Here is a 14,862-nt window from a genome sequence, read left to right as displayed (position 1 = left end):
CCAGAGACCAGAAGCCTGAAATCAAGGGATTAGCAAGGTTGGATCCTTTTGGAGGCTCTAAGGGAAAATCAGTCTGTACCATGCCTCTCTGGTAGATGCTGGTCATGTAAGCTTTGGCAGCTGTTAGCCATCTTTGGTTTATATATGTGTCCCTCCAGTATCTAACTCCGTCCTCACACATCTTTCTCCTTGGGTCTCTTTTCCCTTTTTCTGTCTCTCTTGTATGGATACTCATGACTGGATGCAGGGTCCACCCTAAATTTGCATGATCTCATCTCAAGATTCAAAGACCCCATTTCCAAATAAGACCACATTCACAGGTATCAGAATTTAGCACTTGGACATATCTTTTTGAGGCCACTATTCAGTCTGCTACAGGTATGCGGCTTATATAGTAAAATTCAGATGATTCAGAACAACATTAAGAAATTGTGTTAGTTGCATGATCCTGGGGTAATTTTGTAATGCTGATGATGGATGTGATAAGTGGAAAAGCTCCCTTACTTGTTAGGGAAAGAGCTTAAGTATGTTGAAAAAAATTTTATATGTTATAGTAATTATATATCATAATTCTTCTCATTATATAAAAATGTAACATACCCTTACTATAGTCAATATTATGTTTCATTACTGAAAGAGCATTTTACCAAATATTTTGTTCACATTATAATCTCCGTTTGACTAATATCCTAATCTAAAAAAAAACTAATAGAAGTATCTCTTTAATAATGTCCAAATTTCTGATTTTTTAGTATTTAAATTTATTGTATATTCTCTGGAGTACCAGAATGTAGATGACAAGTTAGGAAACATAGTAACCAGTCTCCCTCTGGTTGCCTCCCTTGGGGCTTTTTCTTTCTGTATCCTTATTTGTTTGATTTCATTCCCAAAAATATAGTTAGAAAATAAATGAATAATTTTTTGAACATATAATCACTATAAAATTTAATATATATCAGCTTTATAAATTGCTGCTCTCTCTCTTTTTTTTTTTTTTTTTTTTTCCTTTTCAAGGTTTTGAATATTTTAAGATTTCTTTTTTCCTTTTCTTTGGACCTGGGGAAACAAATTGTATATCTGGGACTTTTTTAGAAGACAAATTATGACTCCCATGTTGGTCTTTCTGGGACTTTACATAGGTGGCTATGCTAGTTTCAAATTCAAGATCTAAAATCCCAAGCCTCCCAAAAATTATATTAATTTACTAATTTTATTTTATTTGGCAGAGTCATTTCAGATTTGATCCTAGCCCACAGACCTAATCATCACAATTTTATTTTTGGTCTTTAGAACAAAATCATTTTTCATTTTAAGTACCAGTACAAAATAATGGGGTGTCCTGTATCAGCCCTTTAAACTAATTTACAACTTGTAAAATCCCCAAATAATCCTCTCAATTGGTGAGAGACAGATGAGTTAGAGAAGTCCTCTGTTAAGATTGAAATGCTATGTGGAACTAGAAAAACATTAAGTCATTAATACCTTAACTTGATTTACTGAATTGGTTTATTGGATTAGCTCTAGCAGAGAGCAGGACCCCGAGAGAATAACATGCATGATAGATTAGGTTTTGGTGAAGGACTACAATGTCTTTGGCATCACTTCTTATTGTTTTATGGGCTTTGCTATAATTGTTTTATAGGTAGATCTGAATCTACCAACATTTTTATCATAATCCCCTGGGTTTGCTGGCATTAGGTGATAGCTGGTAGTAGGTATTAGGGGTGCTCTGACAAACTTCCTGCCACTTTAGTATTTGAGAGATAATACAAATTGTGAAGTATCTACTCTGTAAAAGAAAAATTAAACAATTTACTGCTCATGGTGTTATACCAATGAGATAGAAAAGACCCATCGTGTATATATATATATATATATATATATGAAAAAATATTAAAAATCAGTCATTCGGAAATGTGTGAGAGCAATCTGGTTTTAACATATGGTGCCTCATTGGAATTCATAGGGATTGGCTGGCTAAGCAGGTGTCTTCTCACCTTAGTGAGAATGCTTGTCTTGGCAGAACTGGGCTGTTCTATTATATATATAGAATGCATTCAACAAAGCTATTGACAACTTGCTTTGTGCAAGACACTTGACTATATGCCATAGAGGATGCCAAAATTGATAGGACAAAAATGTCTTCTTAGAAGTAGTTAGGTCTGTTAGCAGGGATGGAATGTGTATACTGATAATTACAACTGAGGTACGTGGCTAAGTGCTATCTGACTGTTGTTCCGTTTAGAAAGGGACATCTAATGGCTCAGGTCCTCTAGGACAGTCCCTAGAAAAGGGAATATTTGATGGGAGTCTTGAAAGATGAAAAGGATTTCAGTAGTCTAAGATGAGATTAAGATCTGGTATGGAAAAACACACTTAACAAGTAGAAGGGCATGAGTTATTTGTTTATTCATTCATTTATTTATTTACTTATAATGAAAATTGACTGACTAGAATTTAGAGCTCAATGAGTATTATGGCTGGGAAAAACAAGTGTGCCAGATACAGGGAATGATCCCAAAGCTGGACCTAAGAGCTAGAACAATATTCTCTAAAAAGCAAGTTGTAAATGAAACTCAGTTACTTTTTTATCTTATAAAGAATTTTATTTTTAAAGGAACAAAATTGCAGTTGTTTTAAAAACTGAAAGATAGATAGATAGATAGATAGATAGATAGATAGATAGATAGATAGATAGATAGATAGATGTATGTGTGTATAGGTCTCAAACTTTCTGAATGGAACTAATTCCCTCTCATTTAGTTGATGGAAAACTGTCTAAAACAAGTACAAAATGCCTTTGGAATTCACATATTTAACATTTGTGATTTTACTGAGGCATCATTTTAAGCAATGTATATTTAGAGCTAGTTCAGATCTTACCTAGTCCCTGATCTTAAGAAACCATCGATCCTCTAATCACGATCTCAAACACAGTTTACAGTTGACTCTTGAACAAGGTGGGTTTAAACTTCACTGGTCTACTTATACGTTGATTTTTTTCAATAGTAAATACTACAGTATTACACTGTTTGTGATTGGTTGAATCTGGGGATGTAGGGGAACCCTGGACACAGAAGGCAGACTGTAAATTGTATGTTGATTAACTCCGCATTGTTCAAGAGTCAACTGTATTTGAGAAATTAAATACAACAGTGGTATAAAGGGTCTGCAGGCAACTTAGGGTGCAGCCTACGCTGAATGTCAAGGAGTTACTTTACTCAAATACTGTAGTAAGGAGTTTCAAAAGCTCCTTCATCTATTTTAAAAAATTATTCACTGTCATATCTCTCACTTAAAAAAATGAAGATGCTAAAATATCTTATTTCCAATAAAATAAGTAGAATATAATTTTAACTATAATTAAGATTTTAGGCAGTGTAAGAAATCTATACTATTATAGTACTCAATTCCATCTATTTGTATTTAAAAGGAAAAATTAGCCTAAATTTTTGAAAACTTAAGGTAAAATATCATATTTTCAGAATAATTTTGAAGCGATGCCCATGGCAGTTTGACCCACATATATACTATCTTACAGATTCTCTCTTTGAGCAAAGGATGGGGAGAGATGTAAGACAAACTTCGGCAACATCTATCCAACAAAAGAATCATTGTATTTGATTTTTTTTTTTTTTGCGTTGTGTTTTTTATTGTTGGAAAATAGGACATTTCAAAAACCAGAGATCTAAAAAGGTCCCCTCTTTAGTTCAAACTGAGTTAGAGCTTATCATTCACTCTGTCTGTGCACCTACACTTAGGCAAGGTCAATGCTGGGCTTTCTTTATTCTTTCTTTTTTTTTTTTGGAAAAATATTCAATTTTCTGATTTTCCCTACAGGAGACAAATAGACATTGGTGATATCCTTCAGAATAAGGTGAGATGACAAGAATTTCAGGTGGTGCACTGACAAAAGTTTGTGTTGGTTTGGAATCCTCAGTCATGTTTTTGTCAATATGTCTTAGTGCTCTTTTACACGGAGACCTGGTGATGGGGCTCCTATCTGATTAGTTGGCACAATTTTGAACATACTGGCAAGTGTTTTGGATGGCAAATAAAAACACCGTAGTCACCTCCTAGACTTAATTCACTAGTGCTCATTTCAGACTCATTCTTACTTTCTTCACTTTTAGAATCATTTCTCATTTTATTTTGTCAAAAATGGGTAACAATAACACCAAAATAAGATTGTACACATTACTGAAACTGAAAGCCATGCAAATAGTTTTAGAGGTCATTTTTTTGTTGTTATTTAATTTTCATTTTGCCCCCTCCATACCTTAATATACAGTTTGATTTTCTCTTTATGTTAGCTTTTCTTTTGTCTTTTTCTTTCTTCTTAATCTCTAAGCTTAGGTTTAGTTTCTTCAGATTTAGGCTCTAAAATGACTTCTTTTGTGTTAGTAATTCTTTTTAGGTGAATCAACCTTGGTAATAAGTTAATTTTGTCCTTGTCCATTGACAAACATTTTGTTCTACATTTTCAGGTATGTGTTTATTTACTAGAAGGTCTGCAAATCTAATTCTTTCCAATTTAAAAAAAGTTCTGGACTAATGACTTGTTTCAGAGTTATCCATGGTGTCAAATTACCAAAATCATTAAACCTTTTCTTTAAACTGTCATGGGTGAACAGAGTTCTGTGAAAGACAATGCTAGTAGTTTACATTCCGCTGAACTAGAATATTCAAAATCAAATCTATCTGTCTTGAGGAATAGCAGGTATTGGCTCTTCTATTTGTAATGATTCTCTTTGTTCTAAAAAGTCAGCTTCCTGAAGAGGCACTTGAGGAAGCCCTTCACACGTAAGTCCTTGGAGTCATCATTACTGTTGGAGTTCGTGCCAAAGGAACATACTTACTGGTTTTGAGCAAGTTCTTCTCTTTGTTCTGAAATACATTTTTCTTTCAAAGCAAATAACTGACATTCAAGGTAGCAACACTCCTTTCTCAGCTCTAGGGTGATATCTTGGGCTTTCTTATTTTGGATTCTTCATTTTTCAAGTCCAAAACTAACATTCTATTATATTCCAGGTAATTTTTCAACAGTGTAGAAATGTTGGTGATTATCTGGCATGGCCCAGCTTCAAATGACTTGGCCTTTGACAACCTCTGCCAACTTTGTGTTCCTTTTCTCTTGCATTTCTTTGTATTTTTAAGACTAACCTAGAAGGACTCTTTAAGGCACTTTTCTTTGGCCGTCTTCTGCTTTGGTCACCACCTCTGCCTCCGCCCTCCTCCTCACATTCCAAGGCTCTGCAAAGCTGTTGGCATGACTCTCAGCCCCAAAGATGGTGGCGCCATCTCCTGCTGCCTGCGATTTGAAATTCTCTGCTGCAGTCACCCACTGTCTGTCTGGAGGTGGTCAGATGAGGCAGTGGCTCTGCTAGGCACTTGGGTAGAGTCCTGCTCTGCCAGGCAGCTCAACAACACCTTAAAATAACTTATAAAATATCACAGACCATTGACCTTGCCATATTCAGTCCCTATCTTAATTTATTTTCTGCTTCCTCAACAAATTTAGTAAATATTTGGTAAGTGTTTTTAATATACTGGACATTTTGTTGGGTGATGGAGATACAGACACAAACCAGACATGTAACAGCCCCACCCTCAGAGAGCTTATATTTTACCGAATATTTTACCCAAATTGCTTTAAAATAAGAAATGGCATTATCTCTAAATTGCCATATGTATCTTTAACTTAATGATACATAGCAGAAAACATGTTCATACAGTCTAATACAACTTGATATTTATAAAATTGGTATTTTTCCATTGGAAACATTTTGAGATAATGAGATAGTTGAAGATTAGGGAAGGCAGCATGAAAACATCAGGCTTTTTAGTTGTGAAGGGAAAGAACTCATCTGTAAAAACAGAGAAAGTAGAATGGAGGGAAACTCTGGGCCTCACAATTTGAATTTGGGCAAACCTTGCTTTCTTATAGTTCTTAGAATGTTGCTCTTATTCTGTGCATTCAGCCAGATAATGTGATATTTTATCCTCTGATTATTCAAATCTAACCAACTTCTACTTTTTCATAAAAATGACCAGTGAAACAGAACAATAGTAGAAAATGAGTCCATATGTTAATATTTACATTATTCTATTCTTAGCTAAAGAAGAAATTTTACTGTATGAAATCAAGAGGTTAGATAAATTTATGAGTCTATAAAATTGAGTTAATTTTTTACATTTGTACATACAGAGACAGATAGACACAGAGAGTAGAAAAAACTAAAACTGTAAGGTAGGAAAAAATCAGCAGAGATCCCACCACACAGAAATAAACACTGATAACATTTAACCCTAAAAATATCTCGTTAATATAAGTACTATGGCCCTTACCATTTTATGTATGAACAAGTTAGGCTTAACATTGGTTGGGTAACTTACACAATAGTGGCCGGCTGATAGGTGACATAGATGTGATCTAAACCTGTCTACTTAACTTCAAAGCCTTGTTTTTAGCCAATGTGAATAATTATTCTTGTAAGCTATGATTTCTAATGAGTGATACATGTGTATTATATTTAACAAATACTCCATTTTTGGATATTCAGATTGTTTCTTTAATTTCTTATACAATGCTACAATAAACACTGAACATCCTTGCCAACTGTTTATAAAGAATGATGTGTATATAGAAATGAAAAGACTTCTACAATTGGCATCTTACAAACTACCTTCCAGAATTATTTTCCATGTTTTTCCATTCATTGAAAAAAGTAGAAAGAATGTTACAAAGAGCCGCAGTATATCCCATCAGCTGGCTTCAACAGTGATCATTATTTTACTGCTTCTGTGTCATCTATGCTGGTATTTATTTTTACTATAATATTTTCAGAGAAAATCCATATAATGTATTATTTCACTCATAAGTGCTTCAGTATGTATTTCTAACAGATAATAATTGAACTTTTTAATGATTTCCTGTTTCTTTTTTGGCAACTTATGTGTTGAAGAAATAGGATCATTTTTCCTCAAAAATATTCCATGGTCTAGATTTGACTAATCAGTTGTGGTGTTATTTGAACTGTTCTTTTTACCTTTTTTTTTTTTTTTTGATATAAATTGGTGATTAGATCTAAAGGCTTGATGGGATTCAGGTTCAAATTTTTTTTTTTTTTTTGGACAAGAATGCTTTATCAGTGGTGGTGTGTACCATGTCAGAAAGTGTACAGTTTCAGGTTGCCCCATTTTCAGGGATGGCAAGATTGTCATTGGGTTCAGGCACATGTCCTTTAGTCTGTCTTCCTTCTCTCCTTATATATCTTCCTCTCCTTGTTTAATCTTTTCCGATCTGATATCCTGAAGTTGGTAACTCGTTGTTTCCCATTTCCATGATTACTTGTGATACTGATTTTTCCCCCATGCTTATTGGCCTTTTGCACTGCCTTACTAAATTGCCTCTTTGTCTTTTGTTCATTGCACTATTTGCTATAGTAGAAGAATGAACAAGGTTTTTTGGTTTTGTATTTTAATGTAATTAGAGACATTTTTAATTTTTTTAATAGCACATTTTTGAGACAGTCCTTTAAAAAAAATGTTCCCAATATAACAAGAAAAGACATGTCTTATATACTGGTTTTATTGACACATACTGGTTAAACTATTATAAAATGAGCAAGTATATTCAATCTCCAAGCCAAAAATATTTCACAAATTTAAGGAAAAACACAGTGTTCTACATAGAATATTTTACTAAATACAGTTTTTTTTTTTTAAATAACAAACACCTTCAGGCTCACAGTTACAAACAAACAGTTCTTAAATTTTTTGTTAAGTCTATCGGAAAGATCATCGCTCTTATTAAATACACTTAGGCAAGAAATACAACTTTACGATAAAAAGATACAGATGAGGTATAAATTTAATTAAAGTATTATGGCAAATGTACATTAATATTGGCTAAGTTTCCTTCCAACAAAGGGTGATGAATAACTTGGTACTTTTATTGGTCAAAACACGAGTCAACAGCTTTTTATTTTTTACTTCAAGTTTCTCATGAATACTTTTCAAATTTGTGACCAATGATTTTCACTACAGCTTTTACAACAGTGCAATTAAAGTTAATTGGTTCTTAATATGTTTTATTTTCACACCTTTTTCTATTTGTTTGCTTTCTCATTTGTTATTGATGCTCACCCTTTGCTGCCCTAAGTGCTGCAGATATGTTTCCTAGGTTGTCATTTACCTTTTCCCATATGACTTTCTTTTAGATTTGTAGCATTTAAAAAGCATTGTGAGGTAAACTATGTCAGGACAATTGGTTTTGGTTACTCATGTTAATTATGTTCTTAAAAAGTTGCTGCTAACACTGAATTAGCACTGGATCAGTGCCTCTGGGTGCACACTGACTAGCATACAATAGGCTCTTTGCTTTGAAATCTTCACTGCTTAAGGGAATGCATATTTACAAATGTTAAGCAAAGCAACGGGCTTCTAGATTTGGCAACTGTAAGCATTTTGAAAACCTCTGAGGTGATAACTTCCTGAAACCCCATTTATGTGAGTAAACTAGAGAAGAGGAATTATTCTGGAAAGATGTCATTAAGTTACATTTACAGGATAAATGGCAGAAGAAAATATATATCCAAGAGGAAGGGATAATGAAAAACAATTACGGATTTTCATTAACAGCCTAGAAAACAGTAAGGACTAATGAGAAAAAATATAAGAATATTTATCTAGCATATAATTATGAGAACACAATATTATCATTCATAAAAATTTCAGCAATTGGGAACCATTCATCGAATTATACATCTAATAACTCTGTGCTTGACAGACCAGTTCACTTTTCTTTTCATATTAAAACATATCCATGGATACATTGTATACATACTCAAACTTTACTTACATTATTAAGAGCATTTTTTTAATCCCACTTGAAGTGACGCAAGGGAGGGACGCAGCATAAAATGAGTGTGACAGACACAGGTTCTCTTCTCAGAGAACTTTATTGTTAAGACAAACACCCAGGAGCATAATAATGAACTGTTGATTATAACAATTTCCATACCCAATCCCATTGTCAACATATTTCAAGCAATATTAAATACAATTGGAATACAACCCTGGAGTATGTGATAACTGTGTATCACTCTTTTTTTATGCCACCAAAGCTGAATGCAAAATCAACTAGGGAATGTGTTCATTTTTACCTATCAGTGTTGTAGGCAGATAAAGCTCTGTTTGTCCTGGCCTCTGTGGCACATTGATATCACTGACCAAACACCAATTTGGGCTGTGTTCTTTTGTGCAGGAAAGGAACAGGAGCAATTTAAATCACCCTTAGGCAACTTTCATTGTCTCATTCATGTTCCCTTTCTTGGCACTGATGACTTATCTTGGCTCTCCTATTAACTTCTGTGTGACTTGAGGGATACGGAAATTTAACAACTCCTGTGATCTATCTCATTTGTAAAATGCAGCTAATCTACTTACTGTGGCAATGAGTGGAATTCGTAATAACACCCAGGCAACTCTAATTAGCTGAATAACTAGAAATAATTTGCCACAAATTTGGAGGCAACACATAGGTTATATAAAATGTTTTCTGTATAACATATAGATATCTCCACAACGTACCCCACTGGGTAGGATAAAAATGAACCTTAGGTATACTGTATTTCTGTCTTTACAAGAGCCTTGGGTGGTTTTAGTCTTCTTTACTTTAAGCCAAATATTTGGCATAAAATATCCAGATTAAATAAAAATATGCTGGACTGTACATACGTAATATAACTACTCTTCCTACTTTAAAATCATCTGTTAGATTTCATCAGCTAGTTAATCCTTTCTGTAAAGAACTTATAAACACTTTCATACCAAATACTCTTAGTTCCCTTCTCCCTTGCTGCTTGTATCTAGAGGAGCTAAAAAAAAATAATTCTTCATTTCCCCAGCCTCCCTTGCAGCTAAGCTTGGCCTTGTAACAATAGCTCTGGTCAGTGAAACATGAGCAGAGGACTGCTGGGGTGTTCTTGAAATGGTTTTGCTTTTCTAGGAAAAGAGGCAGAGGCTACTGATTTTGTTCATTCTCCTGCCTTATCAGGTTGAAAGAAGTCTGCAGTAGCTATCTTGAGAAAAAGACCAAAATAATAAAAAGAACAAGGAGATGACTTTCCTGAGCTATTAAATCAATACCAACAGCTTCCTACTTTCAGAATTCTAATAACGTGAGGAAAAGTATACCTTTATTTAAACCTCTATAAGTGGATTCATTTTAAGCTAAACACATTCTCAAAACAAGATAAGATGTGAAAAATACACATGTAATTATATGTGTGTGTGTGTTTGTGTGTGTGTGTTTGTGTGTGTGTGTATACTTGTTAATGAAGAAAGAAATTTGAGGGGAGAAGATACAAAAAAATCAGTTGTATATTACTATAAGGCTAGTGAAAATCATTATTTTAGCAAAATTAGTATAATTGTAAATAATTTTTAAAATTATAATGTTATAAACACCCACTGAATTGAGACTATCCCCAATCATTAGGAAGCAATCACTTCCTAACATTCCCTTTCTCCCCCAAGAAAACCCTTGCCACAGAAAAGACAAGAATTTAAACTCCCTTGGGTTGGGTCAGAGGATGTGACTTAATCATCAAGTATGTATTACCGAGATTCTTATTAATGAAACTATTAATTTACTGTAATTTAAAAGACAAAACAACGGAACTTGGTAAATATTTCTCAGGTTCATTTTTGAAAGCAGTGCTGTGCTAGCATTGCAAGGTATACAAAGAAGTATGATTCTTAATGTCTTCCTTTTTAAGAGGCTTACAGTAAACATTGAATATGTTTTTTTAAAAACTTGAGGCTTGTAATCATGATGCAGCATACAAAATTTAATGCCAATTTTAGATACCTAGAAAGTGGATTTTATTAGTAAAATCCAGGTCCTTTTGGTTATTTTAAAAAAAGTATGCTCCAGCTTTTTGTACTTAACATTCTAAAATATTAATAGATCAGTAATTCTCCATTATAATAAAAATCTTCAGTAGTACGGTACCATATGTACATCCATAGAAGAACTCTCATAATCAAATGTTTAGTAAAATAAAAATGAAGCCTTCAAGTCCTGTATGTTTGCTTCCTCAATTGATTCAGCATTCTTTAAATTTATCATTATTATAATTTGGAAAACTTAATGAGAAAGTCTTTTCCAGAGGCTTGATGACTTGATACATTCATGGACTTTATGACAAGGGGAAATAATAATCTAAGGCCTAGAAAGACCAACTGAAAAATAAATTTCATTTAAAGTAATCCATATTGCTAATGAATGACCATGGTTCGTTTGGATTCTACCTTTAAAGATACGTTGTCAAAAATGTTAGCTGTACCAGGTCTCCAGAGAAAAGAAATAGCCAATATTTCAAAGTGGAAGGGACACATTCATAATGGCAAGGGCCAGGCCAGAGTAGGGGCGATGAGATTAACTGATTAACTGTTCCATAATAAATTACTTCTCCAACCCAGTGAAACTTCCACGTTCAGATGATACTGCAGGAAAGTGAGAACGTGTGTTTTTGAAGAAATTCTGTCAGAACTCGTGCCTAACTTTAAATGTTGGAAGCCAAGGTCATTGAGTGTTCTTTGAGAAGAATTTAATTTCCATATTGTATTTGCATTTTTAATCCTACATCTATTTTGTCCCAAGCTATATGACAAAGAAATTCAATTTCTAATCAGTAACAAAACCACAATTGTCTGCCGGCCAGTTTCACTGCTGGTGCCCTTTTCTTTTTCATGCATTTTGTTCACAGCTGTGATAGCTGAATGGATGTCCCAATTACCTTGGAATAATGGTGGCAGCAGCTAGAGATGAGAGTTCAGCTCCAGGCAGGACTAGGATGGCATCTATCAAGAAGGTATAAGTCAAATGCAAATAAGTTAGCAGAAGCAAGCATATTATTAATATGAGGTGAGGAATCACATCTGATTTGCTTATCAGTGTATCATCAGCACCTATTACAATGCCTGCAACATAGTAGATTCCCAATCAATAGTTTTCAAGACTCCAGTTAGAAAAAAAAAGGTCAGAATTATCTTGGGGGTGTCATTTATAAGAAGCACACATTAGCAGCAAGGATAGAGTGTGGTGCAAAAATCTTTGTGAGCTGAAGGGGTGTGTTATATACTTAGAATCAAAAATCAAATTCTCAGAGAGCTTGTAGGACTTGAGTCTCCAAGTGGAGGAAATGATTTTGTCTGAAGGACTCAGCATCTCAGCCTTATGATGAGAGTAGCTGACTGGTATAACAAAAACAATAACAACAACAACAACAAACATATACCCAAATCTCAGCAAATAATTGCAATGAAAGGCTGACTTCACATTTTTTTTTAAAAGTCCAGTGCAGGTCCCAACAGAGTACACTCTGTGTAAGCAATCATTCAGGGATCCAGGCTTCCTTCTTTTCCTTCCCTTCCCTTCCCTTCCCTTCCCTTTCCTTCCCTCCTTCCTTCCTTCCTTCCTTCCTTCCTTCCTTCCTTCCTTCCTTCCTTCCTTCCTTCCTTCCTTCCTTCCTTCCTTCCTTCCTTCCCTCCTTCCTTCCTTCATGCATTTACTTCCTCCAAATCTTTGGAATTTTCTTCATCAGCCAGAAGATGAGGAAAGAGAATGAGGTATGTATGTACTCAGAAATTGGCACACATGACTTCCACTCACATTCTGTTGTCCAAAAATAAGTCACTAGGTTGTGCCAAAGGGGTGTGGAAAATGTAGTCTCATTTTGCTCAGGGGAAAGGGAAGAACATGGGAGTTGGTAAGTACTAGCCTTGTCTGTTACAGTCCACTCTTCAGAACAACACATACTTATTTCACTCTTTTCCCCATGCATAGAACATACTCACTTCTCCAGAAAGTCCACCTAAAATCCCATGTAGTCACTGGATCCAGGTCAAAGCATAGGGACAGTACTTGGTGGTAAGTAGTCCTCTCCATGGGATCTGAATGTGGTTCCTTGCAGGCCAGAAGCCTAAAAAGGAAGAAAAAGTCATCTACAACCTCATACATAACAGTAATATAAAATGATGGAGCATAATCAAAACATCATAATAGAAACTTATTTTTAAGTAGAGAAAGGATGGAAGACACTGGTCCATAACACTTTTGAAACACGAGTAGGCAGGATGTGAAGACTCCTACCATGGTGGGGGGTGAGAAGGATTCTCCTTAATTAGACTCCAGTTCTACTAAGAAGAACACACTCATCTATTGTTTTTCTGAGTCCTCAGGCTCCAGGCTCTGTCTGGGAAGTTCTTCCTTTTCTTTTAGCCTCCATCACCAGATCTGATGCGAGAATTGGGGGGGTATGCCTACCTTGGTGGATGCCCAATATTCACAGTTGAGTTCTGGCACATGTAAGTATTGGAGCCAGAGAGTTATTTTAAATATCAAATGGGTTCAGGCTCCTGATTTCTTTGGCCATAAAGTTTTCTTGAAAACTTTGTAGGCTTTTGATCTTTTTTGATTCAAGTCAACACTATGTCAATAATAAGACCCAAAATCTTTCCTGTGCATTCCAGTCTGTCTGTACTGAATGGTAGCTGCATTAGGCCATCAGACATGGCTGGGGAGGCTGTATCCTGAATCTGACCTTTGCTGTAACAGCTAAGACTTCGGAGACCTTTGATTCTCAGAGACAAATTTTGAGGTCTTAGTTCCTATTGTTTGGAGCCTAGAAGTAGTTGTCTTCAGCATTCCTTCAAGGCTTCAGATTGATGGACTCTCTCTTTCCTATCATTTCTGCCAACAAATCTACCAGTTCTTGTTTAAGTTCATGTCTTTCTCACAATATTCAAGTGAAAACAGCAATAACATCCAATACACGTGATCGTGTTGATGCTTTTTGATTACTTCCTCTAGAGCTACAGGCTCTGTGAGCAGGTGCTTGCTTCCAAGCTTTCACTGGTGACAGTTTTACCAAATGTCTAAAAAGGCAGAACAGAGCTTTCCGGCTTTATAGCTTCTCTCTCCTTGTCATCTATAACCCCAATATCTAGCCTGAGTTTAATGTCCATATTTTAGTTTTTGTTATGGTAACACCCAACTTCAGAGTATCAATTTCTATATTAAGAGACACTTTTTTTGCTGCAGTAAACAACCTCCATGTCAAGTGGCTTAAACAATACAAGTTTACTTCTTGCTCATGTTGCAGTGCAATGCAGCTCTCTGTTTGGCACGTGTGCAGGCTCTGCCCCAGGGCTTCAGAGACCCCTGTCTTTTTCATTTGTGACTGCTTCTAGATCAGCAGTTCTAACTGTGAACCTTTGGGTGGGGGTAGAAGCAGTAAAGTCCAAACATTTTTCTTAGTAATTAATGAAAATTATTTGCCTTCTTTTAGTATCTTGACATTCGCACTGATGGTAAAAAAACAGTGGTGAGTAAAACCACTGCTGCCTTCACATGGATCAAAGCAGTGACATCAAACTGTGATGGTCCTGCCATTTCAGTGCCACTCTCTTGCAGTCAAACATCATCAGTTTCTCTTAAGAATGTCCTTGGTGAAGGAAGATTAATTATTTTAAGAAATCCTAACTTTTGATTGCAAATCTTTTTCATGAAGAAATAGGAATTGTGCATAAAGCACGCCTGCTGCACACCAAAGTCTGATGTTTGTCTCATGGAAAAGCCCTTGTTCTAGTGTTTGAATTTCAAACCAAACTTGTCTTTTTTTTTTTTTCTGGAATAATATTTCTACTTGAAAGAACAGACAATTCAGACCTGAGTATTTGGCAGAAGTTTCCTCAAAAGTTAACAAAGTGAGCCAGTTATTTCAAGGACAACAATTGCCAGTATTTGTGGTGGCAAATGGTAAAATTCAAGGTTTCAAGTGAAAATTAGAA

The 14,862-nt window shown here is 35.0% G+C and overlaps 1 protein-coding gene and 1 pseudogene across 2 annotated transcripts in view; one reads left to right on the top strand and one right to left on the bottom strand.

Annotated features, from left to right (window-relative positions):
- The window catches only part of LRRC7 (leucine rich repeat containing 7), a 428,908-nt gene that overhangs the window by 35,246 nt on the left and 378,800 nt on the right, over positions 1-14,862 (top strand). The window lies entirely within an intron of this gene.
- Positions 3,721-14,862, bottom strand: part of LOC105075579 (shugoshin 1 pseudogene) — a 40,111-nt pseudogene continuing 28,969 nt past the window's right edge.

The sequence above is a fragment of the Camelus bactrianus genome, chromosome 13 (assembly GCF_048773025.1).
Source record: "Camelus bactrianus isolate YW-2024 breed Bactrian camel chromosome 13, ASM4877302v1, whole genome shotgun sequence".
Classification (NCBI taxonomy): domain Eukaryota; kingdom Metazoa; phylum Chordata; class Mammalia; order Artiodactyla; family Camelidae; genus Camelus; species Camelus bactrianus.
Note: the sequence above shows the minus strand (reverse complement) of the source record. Positions and strands in the feature narration are given on the sequence as shown.